Source organism: Triturus cristatus, chromosome 5_1 (genome assembly GCF_964204655.1).
Source record: "Triturus cristatus chromosome 5_1, aTriCri1.1, whole genome shotgun sequence".
NCBI classification, from domain to species: domain Eukaryota; kingdom Metazoa; phylum Chordata; class Amphibia; order Caudata; family Salamandridae; genus Triturus; species Triturus cristatus.
Window position 1 is genome coordinate 783294551 of NC_140587.1, and position 12142 is coordinate 783306692.

General features: G+C 52.7%; 1 protein-coding gene across 2 annotated transcripts in view; it reads left to right on the forward strand.

The window, feature by feature from the left end:
* Positions 1–12142, forward strand: part of ROCK1 (Rho associated coiled-coil containing protein kinase 1) — a 1783501-nt gene that overhangs the window by 1587167 nt on the left and 184192 nt on the right. The gene's annotated exons all lie outside the window — the stretch shown is intronic.

Genomic DNA, 12142 nt, shown 5'->3' on the forward strand with positions numbered 1-12142 from the left:
TCAAGGAGTTTTATGAGGGCAAGTTCCTCCTATTTGAATGGACTGCTCCCACCGGCACGCCTTGAAGCCCCGTGGGTTTGGCAGGAGCCCCTACTGGTTCCACACCGGCTGCTCCAGCTTGGTCTGGCCTCTTGGATCCACGGATAAATCGTCATACCACCTCAAGCTTCCCCATCCCTGTTCCTGATGCTGGCCCCATTCTGATCTCCGACTCTGACATGGAGCCGAAAGGGCATCGGCCGAAGCCGACTCCAGCGTCAACTGGAGCCATCCCTTCCAGGTCAGAACCTGAGCCCTATTACTATGGGCTAGGACCTGGTGAGGAATGGAGGTGTTGCTTGACCCTGAGGAATTCCCTTAAATCCACAGATGGACTGGTGTGAGGACTTGGCGGAGGCCAGTAGTCTTGACACTTATCCAGATACAGGCATAATTTCTCTCTCTACCGTGGCTATAGAAAAGGGAGCTTTCTTTGCAATGGTGATGAGGAGGGCGGCTGGGGTCCTGGACCTTAGCCTACCCTCTGTGGCAGTCAAGAGGAATGTCTTGACAGAGGTGTTTCAGCCAGAGAGACCCGCTCAGAACCACTTCTCCCTTTCAATTAAGCCCTTAATGATGTCCTGCTTGGGACATGGTCTAAGCTTAGCACAGGGGTTCCTGTAAACAGGTTGATTGCCCAGCCCAGGATACCACAATTTCCTCACATAACACCCTAGCCCAGGGATCCATGTCTCTACTGCCCATGTAAATCCTGGCGCATTCTTTACTGCCCCACTTGGAATCTAAGAGGCTGGACACCTTAGGGAAGAAGACATTTTCTTTCACCAGGCTGGCACTGCGGTCCATGAACATTGTGTGCCTTTTGGCCTGCTCCTTCCCATGCTCTTTGGATTCGGTTGCGCAGGTACTGCCCAGGGTTCCAGAGAAGGCCTGAACCATACTCTCCCAGGCTGTTGACCACTGGAGAGATGCCGCTAAGTTCAGGATCTGTTGTGGACTGGATACCACCAACTTTCTGGGCAGAGCGATTTCATCGACAGTGGCCTTACAGTGCTACGCCTGGCTGAGGACAACTGGCTTTTCAGGAGATGTCCAAGCGTCGCTTATGGACATGCCCTTTGATGGCTCCCATCTCTGCTGAGACGAGGCGGATTCAGAGCTTGAGCACTTTAAGGACAGCAGGGCTATAGCCAGATCCATGGACTTTTCCATGGCCCCTCGCCACTCCAGTCCTCCTTTCGCTTCTTTTCTAGCCACGGAAGGGGCTTCCGCCCACGTCTATACCCACCCATCCACCGTGGCATGCAAGCTTTCCAGCCACTGTGTGGCTGAGGACACGGTACCCACTGACATCTTGTGCCGGGCAGGTAGAGGTTCGGCCCGTTGGCATTCACTTCCTCCAAAGCCTTATAGTTTGCACCCAGTGGGAGGCAGGATACGCCATCACTTGACCCACTTGATGTCTATAACATCAGACTGATGGGTTCTGCTGATTTTCCAGAGGAGCTACTCCCTCCCCTTTGAAACTACCCCTCCGCCAGGAAGTAACTGCTCTCTTGGCCAAGGGAGCTATAGAGAGGATGCAGACACCAGAAGTAGGTCGTGTTTGCTGTTCCTGCTACTTCCTAGTGCCCAAGAAGGATGAAGGTCTTTGTCCTATCGTAGACCTGCACCCTCTCAATTTCTTGCTGTGGAAAGAGAAGTTCAAAATGCTCACGCTCGTTTAAATCTGAAAGAAACAGTCAGTTATAGATTCCTTACCTTAGAATTACCCCCAGGCGTTAGACTGGATCCGGAAAGTTTTTCGTCAGCAGTATCTCTGCACGTCGGAAGTTGGCATCGGTCGGTTCTTTCTTTTTCCGCGCCAGCAAGCGCAGATCGTGAGAGGAGGACTGGGAGGGGTCTGGGGACCCTTTAACTGACCAGTTGGTTTATCAACAGGACTGGACAGAGGAACTGGGGGAAGACAGTGGTCTGGATACCTCAGCAGACCTTGGCATGTTGTCTCCTCCTACCATGGCTACGGAGAAGGAAGCGTCATACACAGTGGTGTTGTGTAGGGCGGCCGAGGCTCTCCACCTCTAGCCACCTACGGTGGCAGTCAGGACCAACCTCCTGACAGATGTGCTTCAACCATCAGGAAGCTCTTCGGAGACCCTGCTGCCGTTTAATGAATCCCTCACAGACACGGAGTCTGAGCCTGTCATGGATAGGGTGGAGTCTGTGCCGGGGCGGCGCCGAAAGCTTGCCTCGCCGGCTCCGGCGCCTGCTCCTTCCTCGGAAGGGGAGCTTACCATAGTCTTCGCGCCGATTCGACGCCGGACGCCAGATGCAGCCGAGTCGGCGAATGTAGACGCGGGGTTGGTGCGACGCTTTGGCGCCGACGTACGTCGCTTCAGCGCCCTGTCGGCGCAGAAGTATGGACTCTTCTCCAGAGGCCTCTGGAGATAGTTCGGTGCCGTCCTCTCACCCAGCATCACCGGGCGTACTGTTGCCAGTGCCCCCCTTGGAATTTGTTGAGCTTCCTTAGAAGCTCCCAGATCTGGCAGGCTCTTCGCCTCCCCAGGAGCCACGTCAGGATCCTCATTCTTCAATGGGACTCCCTTCCTTGGAACATTGGTCGCACCCTCAGTGTCTTGGGAGGGTCAGCTTACAACCCTCCCCCACTGACAAGTTGTTGTCCCCTCCACGGAGGGCTACCGAGGCCGGTGCGGCTTTTTTGAGGGTGGTCTCATTGGCCCCCCGCATTTTAAACATGCAACCCCCTTCTACCCCCTTGTCTGTGGATCTCTTGCTTTTAGGTACCTGGGTCCAGCTTGCTTCAGGTGACCCGGTGGCTCGTTTAGTTTTGCACCGCCACCGTCCAGCTCCACATGATCCTGTTTGTCTTTTTGTACACTCTGATGTCCAAGGGTTTGTGTTGCAGACTGCTTTCCCCTCCCTGCCTCCTCTAATGCTTCCTCCCTCTCGGGAGTCTAGGTGGCTAGAATCATGGGGCAGGAACGTCTTTGCCTCCACTAGTGCGGCCATACGATCCTTGAATACAATGTGTGTTTTAGCGCGGGCTACTTCTGCCCTGTGGGACTCTGCAGAGTCTTTGCTTTCAGCCACCTCTGAAGGTGCTCGGGTTGATCTCCTTCGCCTCCTCCGGGATGGCCGCGACCTTGCCGAATTCACAATCCGCTCAACCTTAGATACTGCGGTTTCTTTGGGCCGAGCTATGGCGGGCTCTGTTGCCTTAAGGCGTCATGCTTGGTTACGAGATAGCGTCTTCCCTGAAAATATCAGGGAGCGACTGGTTGACTTACCCTTTGATGGGGGTTTTGCTGTTTGATGCTCACGCCGAGTCGGCGGTTCACCGGCTCCTTGCGGGCTTTCGTCCTCCCACTTAGGTCTTCTTAGGCCTATCTTCCGTGGTGGTACTTTTTCATTTTGCATCCTTTAGATGCGCTCTGTATTTTACATGGGCGGTGAGCCTTACGTCTTCTTTTTCTGTGGTCAAGGGTGATTACCCTTTTATTGGCATCCCTTGGATGTGTTTTGCTTTGAGCTGCCTGTTGGCCTGCTGTGGCCGTGTTCCACAGATTGCTGTGTCTGGTCCTCTGACTGTGGTATTGAGCCAGTGGCTCAGCTCGGTAATGTCATATGGCTCGGAACTCATGTTCACGGGTTCAGTTTGTTACTGCGCTCCTTTAGTTTGGCTTATTGCACTAAGAGGTGTTCCCCGTTGTTTGGGGTATGCATAATCCATGTGGGGTACTTGTATGTTATTATAGAGCTTTGCTTATCTCACCTGGGCCTGGAGATCCTGTGGGCTCCATGCGTCGCTTGGTGGTCCGTTGTACGGTGTTCTATGTTTTTCACTGTTGCCACCTTCTTACACCATGGTCATCCTGCCTGTTGTCTGTTCTGCCTCCTTGGGAGGTTTCTTGATCTCTTCCTATGTCGCCACCTCTTTTCGGGGCTGCGATGTGTGGGGGAGCTTTTCTGAGTTGTTACAGGTTGCCCATAGGTTCCTCCTTGCTTCCGCTTACTGGGGTGATTTCCCAATTTGACAAAAGGTCCCTTTTTGGTGTTCAAAACTGTACGCGTCTTTTCTGGAGTGTATGGTCTCGGATTCTGAGGCTCTTTCCAATTGTTAACGCTACGCCTGCGGGCCAGCTCTTCTGATGACAGTGGTCCGTGACTACTGCCTGCAAGTCTGTATTGTGGGTTGTTTCTCCCTTTGGTTTCATACTGTCCGGTTGGGCACTCTTAAGCTTCTTGTGTAAGCCACATTAAGGTCTCTGTGGCCGTTTGCCTGCTGCATGTTTCTACCTGCTTCAGCGGGTTTAAAATTGATGCTATTTGCTCCTATTTCCCCTTTTTGGGATTGGGTGTGCACTTGGCATGTTTCTTGTCCCACCGGCTATTCCAGACGCATTGCTCATGTTCTAGCTCTTGCCTTTGGGCTCTTGGCACCGGCTCCTTCAGCCTTCCTTCTATGGGCTAGTCTGTTAGGCTCTGGTTGCATCTCTACAGGTTCTTTTGAGCTTGGGTCGGTGTCCTCATCGTGCGCCATTAAGCGGAGAGTGCTCTCTCTCTCTCTCTCTCTCTCTCTCTCTCTCTCTCTCTCTCTCTCTCTCTCTCTCTCTCTCTCTCTCTTTCTCTCTCTCTCGCTCTCCCCCTCTCTCTCTCTCTCTCTCCCCCTCTCTCTCTCTCTCTCCCCCTCTCTCTCTCTCTCTCTCTCCCTCTCTCTCTCTCCCTCTCTCTCCGCCCCCTTTCTCTCTCGCTCTCCCCCTCTCTCTCTCCCTCTCTCTCCGCCCTCTCTCGCTCTCCGCCCCCTCTCTCTCTCTCGCTCTCCCCCTCTCTCTCTCTCGCTCTCCCCCTCTCTTTCTCTCGCTCTCCCCCTCTCGCTCTCCCCCTCTCTCTCTCTCGCTCTCCCCCTCTCTCTCGCTCTCCCTCTCTGGTTTATGGCTCAGGCCGTTCTACCTGCCCCTTTCTAATACGGGTATGATGTGGCGCCATTCTGGCATTTTTAGGATACCTACCATCCTGTTATTTCTGCTCTTCCGAGCTGCTTGGGTTGCTGTCAGCCTGTTCCGCCACAGCCTCCCCCCTTTATCCATCACTCTGTTGCCGGATCGGATGCTTGGTGCTGTCTGTTGATCTGTTGCAGACCCACCTCCCCTTTGGGGTATCTATTCTAAGTTAAGGAATCTGCGGCTAGATGTCTCCATCAGATGTACGAGTTACTTACTTTCGGTAACGATGTATCTGGTAGAGACGTTGTCTAGCCGCAGATTCCTTAACGCCTACCCAGCCTCCCCGTTCTGCGAGGACCTTGCCAGGCGGGGTTCTCCGCTGGCCCCCCTGTTACAGTTGGTATAGATTTTTTCTCTCATGGGTGCTCACATTGTTGCGTCCCTTTGAGATTTGCCGTAGTACCACTGACTCCCTCTCACGGGTTTCTGTCACATTAATACCATTGCCTCCCTCTCAAGGGTTTCTTACCTCTAAAATGTGGCCCTTTCGATTGTCCCTCACCAGGAGATTCCTCTTCATTTTCTTCTCCTGCTGTCTTTCTGCGTTCTCTGTTGGCTCAAGGTTCTGGGCTCCTCTACGGTACCCTTCTTTGGGGCTCTGTTCGCCTCTGTTTCAGACCTCTGTTACTATAGGGGCAGTGCTAGCTTTTTCATTCCTGCGGTGGTCTGTTCTTTCTGTGCTCCGTTCTTGCTGGACGGCACAGTTCTACATGGTACAGACAGTCTATTTGTGTCTGTTTTTCTGCATGGTACTAACAGTCTATTTCTGTCTGTTGAGATGTTCTTCCCTTCTTACACAAGGGAAGGGTCTTCACTTAGCTTGTCAGGTTCTTTCTCACAGCTTTTTCACCCTTATGTGGGTAGTGTCTACTTCTGTCTTTTACGATGGTCTCTTGCACCATCCTCCTTATTTATTCACGGATTTTCATCCATCGCATACTGTTCCCATACTATCACAGTTTTTTTATTGGTGGCTCCGCGGTGTGTCGCGGAAAAGTTTCTCCGAAGAAAACGGACGTCAGCACGCCGGGAGGGACTTATATGACCTCGCTGATGTCATGTGTGTGGACGACGTCAAGGAGGGGTTGTGTGGCGTCCTCCGGCGCGCAGAGGTGCTGCTGCAAAAAGATTTCTGGATCCAGTCTGATGCCTGGGGATATTCTAAGTTAAGGAATCTGCTGCTAGACAGCGTCTCTATCAGATACATCGTTACCAAAGGTAAGTAACTCGTACTTTTAGTTCAACCTCAGCCCAGGGTGAGGTTTCCAGGTCATTGCCAAGCAGACATGCAACTGGTAGCTTTGGAAGACCACTACCTGTTATAGGCCAGTAACCTCTCAAAGGCTGTGAACCATTTAGTGATGTCATCACCCTCCTCAAATTTAGGGACAATCCCTTTGGGGATTTTAGGATCATAAGATTGCTGTTTATTCTTAAGATTGCTGCCACCATTGATGGGTCCTAAACCCATCTTCTTTCTTTCTTTCTTTCTCTAGAGCCAGGAATCTGGACTCTAGATCCAGTCTTTTGGTCAGCCTTGGTAAAAGGCTGTTCTCCTCATTGAGGCTGTCCTCAATGGCCCCACCAGAACCTGAGCAACCTGTGTGGCCTCTAGGTCCCCAGAGGTTAACTATAGGAAGTAAGGGTACGGGGACCCTTTCTTCCCCAGGAAGTGGTGGAGGTGGGTACCTATCTCCATCCTCCTTACTCCTTTCTCCCTCTGACTGATCATCACCATTTTCAGAAGGGTGGGCTTTTGCATACTCAGCCAACAGCTCCCGGAGCTTTTGTTTGGTTTGATGTGGGCCCATTGCTATGTTTTCAAGTTTACATAAGGACCTTACTTCCTTGAAAGAAAAGTGAAGGTAAGGGGAGAGGTCAAGCTCCTCGACCATGTCCTGTATGTCGTCACTAATAGCTGGGTTCTTTTCTTGAGACATTCTAACAAAAAGTTCTAACCCCTCTATCCTTGAATACAGTGACTTTTTATTTTCTAAAATTATAAGGTGGCTTAAGCAAGGCCCTAACAAGACTTAGTATTTTTGTAAAAATGTCAATTTGAAAAAATCAGAATTCTAAAGACTGTTTAAGAGTTCTGTTGTGTGATCAGGTGGTAACCAAGTGGTCCAACAAATGCAAGTTGTATATCCCACCGCTGATCCACCAGAGTAGGAAAATGGCTCTATATATACTACACCAAAATGAGGTATAGTGTATATAGAGTCCAGGTGACCCCAGAGGTAGGCAGAGGTTAAAGTTAGATAGAACCTTACTCTCGATTTGTGGTAGAGTGGTCGATCAGTAAGGCAGTATCAGAGGACAATCTTAAGCATTTGATGTACACACTCAGTCAGCAAATTAATTCACACACTCAAGAACTGAACTCTAGGCCAATTGTTTTTGTATGCAAAATATACTGCTGTTTTATTTTAGAACCAAGAAAGCCTGGCACAGGTAAGCATAAAATACTTAACAGGAATAAGTTGCTGATGGTAGAACAGTTTGAAAATGCAATGGAAATTGTACTTTGTTTGATTTACAGGGAATGCAGTAGGTTGCAACACGTAGCAAATACAGTACTTTGGAATGAATAGGCTTTTTCAGTAAATTGCAGGTAAGTTTCTCGTTACTTTTCTAACTCAGTGCTGGATACCTAGATTCAGCACTGGGACATTTCCTGCAAACAGGTAAGTAAAAACGTTTTGGTTATTCGCAGGATTTTTAAAGAATATCTTTAGATTTCAAAACTCCACACTTTGTCGTTTTTTGGAAGAAAAACAGTGCATTGAAATGAATAGGCTTTTTCAGTAAATTACAGGTAAGTTACTTTGTACGTTACTTTTCTTACTCAGTGCTGGATGTCTGGATTCAGCACTGGGACAGTTAGTGTAAACAGGTGAGTAATTACGTTTTGGTTATTTGTGCGATTTATAAAGAATATTTTTAGATTTCAAAACTCCTCATTTAGAAACTTTTTGGAAGAAAATTGTCTATGTTATCCTATGGAGGAAAAACAGGTTATTAGTTCACAGGTAAGTAATCGTCTGTGGGAGTTAAGGTTCTGGGGTTAGACTCAGGGCTCCCCCAGGGTCAGTGATGCACTTTTGTTTCACCCTCAGCGGCACTAGGGCGGCCGGGTGCAAAGTGGTGAGGCCCAATTTTATCCTACGGAGGATAGGGGGCCCCCGGTTGGTGGTTGCTGGTAAGCAGGCCTCACGGCTGTGGGAGCAAAGCTTCTAGGGTTTAGGTCAGGGCAAATAGGGAACCAAATTAGCACCAAAGGTGCTAGGGCGGCCGGGTGCAGGGTGCTGTTTTGACGTTGGGTGCCCTGTGGTTTTCAATGGAGAACCTCCGGTCTGCAAAAGTACTGCAGGCAGCGACACGAAGGACTTCTGGGTGCGATCACCACTTCAAGAGGTAAGTTGGGAAGTTAAGGGTTGATTAGGCACTATTGGTTTGGGCACACAAGGCCGTGGGGCGTCGGGTGCAGGGGTGCCTTTTGGGGTCGGATCTTCTTACCAGCTCCGGGTCGCGGTCAGGGGGGCCTTCTGGATTTAGGCTGCAGGTATCGGCTGGAGGCTTGAGGCAGGTCAGGGGTCGCCGGACCTCGGGTCAGGATCGCCGGGGGGACCTCCTCGTTGTGTTTTTCCACTCGAACTCGGGCCGGGTTCGGCAGGTGCAGAGTGGGGTGGATTTGCGGTATCCCGCCGGAGCCAGAAGCTGCAGTTTGAACAATTTCGGTGTTCATGGGAGAAGCAGTCTTGGAAGTGAAGGCAGGCGGGTCCTCCGGGGTTTTCGAGGTTGCTGGCTGCAGGACACACCGGGATTTCGCAGGAGCAGGTTTGAGGGGAGACAGGCTGGTAGGGCTGGGGCCAAGTCAATGGGCATCGTCCTCTTGTTAGCTGGCTGCACGGCTGTTCGGTCCTACTTCTTTTCTTCTTGTTGTCAGGCTGGATCTGAGGACGCAAGGTTCAGGGTGCCCCCTGAATACTAAATTTAGGGGCATTACAGGTAGGTAAGGGCAGGGACCAATGGGTCCCTTCCTTGGGGTGGGTACACCCCCTATCGTGCCACCCTCCCGTAAGAGGGGGGCAGGAGCCTGTCCCTGGTTGGTTGGGTCCCCCATCCTCAAGATGGTGGGGACTCAGAGTTGGACTTCACCTCGCCTCTCCCACCTGAGGTCTGGAGTTGGCAGAGGTGGGCACACCTCTTTCCCTCACTTGTTTTTCCCACCGGCTCTCCCGCCCAAAGGGGGGGGGGTGCGGGGGGGGGGTAGAACCAGTGAGGACCAGTTGCTGAGAGCAGCAAATGGTCTGGGGAGACTCAAAAAGGCGGCATGCCTTTGAAGCTTCCCCTTCGTGAACCCTGCCCATCCTGGGGGAGGAGGCTTGGCACCTCGTCCCAGGATGTGCATTGTTTCAGGCGCCCGAGAGCAGCAGGCTCTCGACCCAGGGGTCCAGAAACATGTCTGTTGGTGGCAGCCTAAGCAGTCACTCAGTCAGATCACTAGAAGTTGGTCGAGTTTCAGGGGCCATCTCTAAGATGCCCTCTGTTGTGTATTTTACATTAAATCCCCCACTGGCATCAGTGTGGGTTTAATGTGCTGAGAAGTTTGATACCAAATTTCCCAGTTTTCAGTTGGGCCATTATGGTGTTGTGGAGTTCGTAATGACAAACTCCTAGCACCATATTCTCTTAATGGCAGCACTGCTCTTACAGTGCCCAGGAATGGACTTGGGCACTGTAGGGGTACAGGGCTCATGCACCTGTACCCTCACCACTGGCATAGGGCACCCAGCTAGAGAGGTGACTGATGTATGCCAGGGCAGTGGTTTGTGGACATGGCACACAGGGATGTGTGCCATGTCGACTCTTCACTTCGTTCTGCACCAAGACATGCAGCCTGCAAAGGCAGTGTGTGTGTGTGTCAGGGTACAGGACCTCTAAGGGTGGCACAATAAGTGCTGCAGCCCTTAGAGGGCTTCTATGGTCACAGTGCCCTGGGTACCTGTGATACCATTTGCCAGGGGCTGACATGTGGCCAGAGATGCCAGTTGGGTTTAGGCTTCAATGCAGTTTTTAGGGAAGGAACATAGGCCCTAGGTACCTGATTAGCAGGAGCCCAGGGCACACTTAGTCAAAGAACATCAGCAAATCAGCAAAAAGTGGTGGCATCCCATGCAAGAAAGAGGGCACTTTCTCACAGTGACTTCCTTTGAGGGCCCTAGTTGTGCACCAGTGGTCAGTGTCTTGCATGGCTCTGCAATTCAGGCGTGGAAAGTCGTGTACAGAACTGACGTCCTCGAGGGCGGCGTCTATGTAGCTACCACAACGTCATTCCGGCGACCATATTGCCAATGACGAACGCGGAGCCGACCGAAGCCACTTTCTGACACGCAGGGGTACTGCTGACGAAAAACTTTCTGGATCCAGTCTGATGCCTGGGAGTAATTCTAAGGTAAGGAATCTATAACTAACATATGTTTCTTACAGATATATCATTACGGAAGGTAAGTAACTTGTTCGTCTTGTATGTCCTAGACCCCGGAGACTAGATAGACGCATATTTCTACATTCCCCCCCGTCCCCCCCCCCCCCACCTGTCTACAGGTGTTACCTGTGATTCATGGTGGAAACAAGTGTTTTCAGTTTGCTGTGCTTCCAGTTGGTCTTACTAAAGCCCCTTGAGTATTGCAGTGATTTGATAGAGACTACTAGCCGCAGATTCCTTAACGTAGAATAATCCCCAGGCGTGAGACTGGACCCGGAAAACTTTCTTTGCCCCAGCATCTCTGCGCGCTGGGGGGGCGGTAACACGCGACTACGCCCTAACGTCGTCCATGGGCATGACGTCAACGAGGTCACATAAGCCCCACCCCGGCGCGCTGACATCAGTTTCCTTCTATTCCGTGTGCAACGCGGATCCGGATCGTGTCCCTGTCCTGTTTTCAGACCTTCTTTTCACGCTTTTGCGTGGGGTGACAGTGTGCGAATGCCTTCGGGCTTTAAAGCGTGCTCGTCTTGCGCGCGTCATATGTCGTTGACGGACCCTCATCCTATTTGTATGTGGTTTTTGGGCGAGCACCATGATTCCACGGACTGCGACGCTTGCCAGCATCTGAAGCATAAGTCCCGGCGGGAGCGCCGGATGAAGCTCCTCTCAGCCTGGTTGTCCAGATCTGGGTCGTCCTCGCGGAAGGGTCCAAGAATCGCCGCTTCCGATTTCAGCATCGTCCGTCACCGAGGCCCCTGGGGCGTCGCTCGCCCATCGGTAAGTCTCTTAGCTTGTCTCTGAGGCCTTGTCCCCACTCTGCGGAGGGCGCGGGTTCTCCACGGGACATGCAGCCTCATTTGTCGCCACCCTACCCGCCGTTTCCTGGCGCCGGGGCGACTAGGGCCCAAATGGAGGCCTATGCTGCGGCTCTGCAGGCTTCCTTGGCCCCTCCTGCTTCTGGGACACCCGCAGATCCCTTGCCACGTGCTGGGCCTTCCGCGGCAGCTCCGGCGCCGACGGGTTCGGCTTCAGTCTCTGGAGATGTGGTGTCGTCGGGGTGCGGCCCTACGGAGTTCCCCTCTTTGGCCCACAGCGCCTCTGCCTCGCCGCAAACCCCCGAGGGGGTCCCAGTGGTGTCGCAGGAGGTCACTGGGACTCGCGGCTCGCCCCCAAGTCCTCCTCGGTCTTCTGGGCGGCCTTGCCAGAAACCGAGCTGACGCCGCTCAGGTTGTCGACCCTGGCGGCGCCACGGATGCTGCCTAGGGGCCGGAGCATGTCCCCTGGTACCTCTCATCTCTGCACGCAGGCGGCTGCTTCGTCAGAGGTTGAGTCAGCGACTTTTTGGCGCCGTTCTTTCGCTGCCCCAAAGCTGGCCCGCTCCATTCTCCTAGGGTGCAAGTGGTGGACGAGGTCGTCCCGGCATCCCCTCCAGCGCCGGTCGACCTCACGCCGGTGCCTGTGGCGGACTCCACGGCGCCGTGCCGGCGTCGGGTCGTCAACTAGTTTCCGGAGGCCCCCTCCTCCCCGGAGGTTCGTCAACTTTTTGTCTCTTCTTCCCCGGAGACAGGCTGCCGCATCGTGGCTTTTTCCCCGGGGTGTCTTCCGGGGGGGGGGGGGGCTCCTC